The 5,728-nt window shown below is 37.9% G+C and overlaps 1 pseudogene; it reads left to right on the plus strand.

Annotated features, from left to right (window-relative positions):
- Positions 1-3,377: 3,377 nt before the first annotated feature.
- LOC139715123 (histidine ammonia-lyase-like) overlaps positions 3,378-5,728 on the plus strand; it is a 5,958-nt pseudogene continuing 3,607 nt past the window's right edge.

Here is a 5,728-nt window from a genome sequence, read left to right on the forward strand (position 1 = left end):
AGTGGTCCTTACCTCTTTGGGAAATTAGCATATTGTTGCTCTCCCTTAACGGGGTCTTGAATCCTGCGATGTACTGGCTGCGTCTGACGGAATTTCGAAGTCAGCTGACAAAATGTTTCAGAAGAGCTAAACCTGAAGAGGAAACCCGCGCGTCATCAATTTTCGATAACAGCTCGAATGAGACTAACACCTACCCTAGCAAGAGACGTAAATGATTTAGCTTGTATATAGTGCGCATCAAAAAAAAAAAAAAAAAAACAATAAAAAAAAGGTAGACCGGATTTAGAGGTCTACCATTTCAAAATTGTCAGCTATGGAGAGCACAATATTAGTTGTGAGGAAAGAACTACTCTTCCTCTTTCCATTGATACCTAATTACGTTGACAAATGTCATGCATGACTGAGCACTTGAACTTAAAAACGACAATGATAAATTGCACTTTTTTGACAAATGTCACGCATGACTGGGCACATGAACTTTAAAGACGACAACGGCAAATTGCACTTTTTCCAAGTTCGCTTGTCACGTGGAGGATATTTAATGTCTCCCTGAATCCATGAGATCTGTCAATGAAAGGTTATGGACCATAAAATGTTAGAAGAAACCCTAAAACCGAACCTTCATTTGTACAGGCCGGCCTGTTTATTTCGCCACTTTCATTGACAGATCTCATTGATTCAGGGAGACATTAAATATTCCTTCACGTGACACACGAACTTGGAAAAGGTGCAATTTGCCGTTGTTGTCTTTAAAGTTCATGTGCCCAGTCATACGTGACATTTGTCAACATAATTAGGTATCTATGGAAAGAGGAATAGTTCTTCTTCATCTAAATAATTATTATGTACACTTCATATTTATGAGAATAAACGTCTGTTAAAAGGGGATAAGATATTGTTCTTTTCAAGTCATAAAATGAGATACAGTTCGTTATCTGTAGGTGCAGCAATGGAAACATATCAATGCATTATTAAAGACTGCATCTTCGTGCCTAACGCAGAAGAAGAATTAATTTAGTTAAGCCGGAAACCTACCTCAATGATCAGGATTGTATAGCGCCTTGTCTGATAAACCTTACAGCTACGGCAGTCATGTAATAGATGAAATCCTTCTGGTCTTTGTTATTAGATAGATAATGAAAAAAACAAATTCCAGACGTTCGCTTCTATAAGTTTTTGAAATAAATTCTGCAAAATGATATTTTCTCTGTCTCGAGGATCTAAAAACACATGTCCTTAGTAATTAAGGCTTACCATGGCCACTGAAGAATTACTCTTTAAGAAGTACCATTGTTACTTGATAGGTCAAAGAACTTTCAGAAGCTATTTTGTAAGTTGTTCTATTGTTTCATGTTGTCTGACCCCGTCTAAAAGGTTGAAGATTGAAGAAGATATCTATACGCCACAAGGTCCCATAAAGCAGTGTTTAATAAAATTCTGTTCATAGCCAAGTCTACAACTTTCTTCGTCAATGTTTGCTCCGATTTTGCTTAGAATTGGTTCTTTTGAAACATGTGTTTTGTTTACCGATACATATTTAATATTTTATGTTCTTCATCCTTTTTTTTTAATCTTCACAATACATAGATTACGAACGGGATATGACACTTTATGGAAACAACAGTATATTTAAAGTTTTTGTCGTAACTGATGTTGTGAGGATACATTATTTTCGTTAATCCAAAAAGGTTTGTCAGGATATTCAACTTCTGTTGCTTTTGGACTAACGAACCTCATTTCACTTTTGATTAACGAGCCTTCGGAATAAGAAAACATATTCAATTTTCGGGTAAACTGACCATTAGAATAACGAACTTTATTTTATTTTCGGATTAACGATTCTTCGGAATATAAAGAACCTTATATGAAAACATGTAATTTCTGTATTGGTTGAAACTCACCTTCGGACAAACGCCACAAATATTCAAAGTTTTTAACTGTTGCTGAGGGGCTAATTTTCGTTATTCCGCAAGTATGTTAATCCGAAAATGTAATTCCAAAGATACGTTTTCGAATTAACGAACCTTCGGAATATGAAACAATATTTCATTTTCTGATAAACGAACCATCCATTAACGATAAACGATTCTTCGAAATTTAAGGAACCTCATATAATTTATGGATTAACGCACCTTTGGAAAAACGCCACAAATATTTGATTAACGAAGCCTATCTCACGTTCAGATCAACGAACATCTAGGTATAGAAATTTGTGTGTTTCGGAATAACTAAATTCGGAAAAGAAACTTATTTCAATAATGAACATCACCCGTTTGTGAGTGCAGACGACTCTCTAAGAAAAAAAAAATATGGTAAACTAAACTTGTTAAGCTAACAGTGTCACTTTCATAATTCTGGGAACGAGCTTTTAGATCTCAAGACAGACCAAATCTGTAGAACGGTTATATACACTGTTTTGACTTGTTATGTTGAAAAACCCTTGACGAACTGACGGTTAAAACATGTGATGCAAACTGAAATGTGCAATGTATTTAGAAACCAAGCTTTCAATTATGCCTTGATTGCCATAGGGGTTAGAAATCACGAAATAATTGGCAATCTTTCCCATTAAATGGTTTTGTCTACAAGACGACCCTATTGTGTCTAATCCACCGATCTCTCTCTCTCTCTCTCTCTCTCTCTCTCTCTTTCTTTCAAGCAATCATGTAATCTTAGCCTTTGGTGACAAAGGCATGCACCCATGCAAATCTTTGTTTTTTTTCTCTTCCACATAAAGCTTTCTTATAATCACCGTTACACTTACAAAAAAAAATACCCTTAGAGAACTGATTTATCAGTATTTACTCCTTGTACATGAGTAGCAGGGTATTCCTTGCAGTTTCTTAAATTGCTCAACCGATGGGCGCTGCCACATGACTTACACCAAATGGATGAAGAATGATTCAACTGCGATCAAAATGGACGAACGCATTCCTGATGGAAACTAGACGTAAATCTATAACAGTACAATCACAATTAAGCGTTAAGCTCGGCCAGGAAAGGAAAAGCGAAGAAAAACCCAATAAAGGACACTCGAGCTTTACGGGAGAGTCACGTATTCAGTTAAATACACAAACTCCTCAACCTACTTTTTTTTTCTGCGCATTTGCACCATTACTTTTCGAGAGATACGTTTACCTTGTTTTGTATCTATGGAACAAAGTACTGTTAGCTTGCGCGCGCATCGATCGAAGAAAAAAAAAGCCAAGGCAACTCTCAATCACCTTGCCATATGCCTTGAAATTCATGTGTAGAAAGGCAGGACTTGTAGCGTTATAAAGGTAAATGCCTCGGCTTAAACCTGCGTATAACACAAGGCTTCGCTCCCAGAGTCACTGGTATACTATCTACACATCAACCAAGGTAGGTTTCCAAACATGGATCAAGATGGGAACTACACTGTTGACTGGGTTCCAACCTCCTTGCACCTGCGAACTTCAATTCTTTATGGGATAGCGGTGGCCTTACACTTCCTAGCGTTGTTGGGCAATTTTCTCACACTGTTTGCCCTCCTTGCCATTCCCGCCCTCAGAAAGTCTCAGAACATCTTTATCTTCAGTCTGGCTCTATCGGATTTCCTCGTAGCTTTCTGTAGCACAAGTTTGTTGCTCGATGATTTGCTGAACACAGTAAGTATCGCAGACTGATTTTTAATACTCCAAATCACGAAGTGTTTGAGACGTCTTACAGTCTTTAATCTAAAAGAAGTTGTAATCTCATTTTTTTTTCTGCTAAACTAAGAACACGGTTGTGAGGCCTGTAAGACTTGTAAAGATATCATTTCCAAGCCACAATGACACAGTTTTTCTGGCCTCAGCCCACCGCTAGACATTTTTATTATACATGTCGGAACGTATACTGATTTTAGGGAATATCGTGAAGTAGCAAAAACCGATGTGCCAAGTCACAAACCTTATTCAGATGACCTTTGATTGTCAAGAAGCTAATAATGAAGCGCAGTATACCTACCATGGAACTCATAAGAGTTGAAGATACAGACATTAGTTATAATCAGTTTCATCGGTTTCAGAAAACGCTAGTTACTTAGAGTACTTTCTGCCGAAATTTGCAAACAATCATATGAGTACATTAGCTTGATTGTTGAGAAGTTGGTTATTGCAACCGCACACACACACACAAAAGTGGTGCATGCTAGTCATAACGGTGGCTATGTAAAATATGAATATTATTGTGACCTCTTTACAAACCAAATAATCATAACTTATGCCACGTGTAGACATCGTGAAAGAAAAGTAAGTGCATTTCATTCATGCGTCTTCGGATAAATCGTATTTCAATTTACACGTTGACTTTCAACTTATCTGTGCGTGTGTGTGTGTGTGTGCCTCCTTCAATAGGCTGAAGATTCTTGCAGACTGTGCTATTTACATCATAATACAGTTTATTTACAGATATTTACAAGCGCATAGAAAATTTGAAGAAAATAACTAGCCACTGTGATCAACCGTTAGTCGGTTTCGGAATGATCCCACAGATGGCGCTGAAACAATTTCTTACGACAGAGAATTCCAGTTCCTTACAGTTCTTGGAAAGAACGAATGGCGATGCGATTCAGTTCTCGAGTATAACTTCCTGATCTCGCTGATAGGAATGTGGTTGCGAGGTTCTCGTCAGCTGAGTAACCTGTTTAATACTATAGTCCTGTGCTGAAAGTTATAGGCCTGTATATTTACCAATATTATTTTAAGTAATTGCCCTATAAGTATACTGGTATATCATCTATGTTGCTGTTATCAGAGGTATTAACATTGCCATATTGTCATGATATCGCTCTTCACCATTTATGTCGACGCACTCACACCCATGTGAAATAACTGGCTTTTTTCTGAACTTTTTCCTCTATCACGTGATTTGTCGGTTATGAATGTCTATAGTCTACGTGCAGTTGAATTTCCAGAATTAATTGCTCCGTAAGAGCTCTTCTAAAGCCGCTGAAGTGGTCTTTTAATGGAGCTGCAACACAATAACACGTCGGCCTTATGCCAAAAGACCCTTAACACATAGACTTACAGTGCTGTATAGCTCCATGGTTTATTCGCCTGAAATCAGAGAAAGAGAAAAAGAGAGATGTGGATGGCTAATGAAATTCTACAATTTATTTGTTTGTTTATCTGCCCCCTCCCTCCCCCCCCCCCCCCCAGCTTCCTGTCTGTCTGTCATCCCTTGTAAGGGAACTGTTGGGGCCAGCGGAGACTTGGCTCCTTTGTCGCACCTCGCCCTCGGCCTCATGGGAGAAGGCAAAATGTGGAGTCCTAAGAGCGGATACGCTGAGGCTAAAGCGGTGAGTTGATGTGTGTTGCGTTGAGCATACCGAAACGAACTGGATCTCTCAGAACTACTTAAGAGTTTTACCTCAAAACGACGTAACTCTAACCTTGTTTAAAGGGTGTGTACAGTTCTGGTCGAGGTGAGGATTTAGCTTTTAAAGTTTTGCGAGATATTCAGAAACCATTCTATGAGATGTCAAAGAGCATGTAGTTCTAAGGGGTATCAAAAGTTTATTTGATGAAAATCGGTTTTGAAATGGCTGAGATATCCAAAAACAAGGTAAAACAAGAGATCCTAATAAAGTTGTGGCATGTCGCCTTTTATTATTAGCACTTTTTTTGGATATCTCAGTCATTTGAAAACCAATTTTCATCAAATAAACGTTGAATCCTCTTAAAATTACATGCTCTTTCATATTTCATAAGAGCTTCTCATTATC

Source organism: Diadema antillarum, unplaced genomic scaffold (assembly GCF_040938485.1).
Source record: "Diadema antillarum isolate AM-2024a unplaced genomic scaffold, OU_Dant_1.0 seq00002848_RagTag, whole genome shotgun sequence".
NCBI classification, from domain to species: domain Eukaryota; kingdom Metazoa; phylum Echinodermata; class Echinoidea; order Diadematoida; family Diadematidae; genus Diadema; species Diadema antillarum.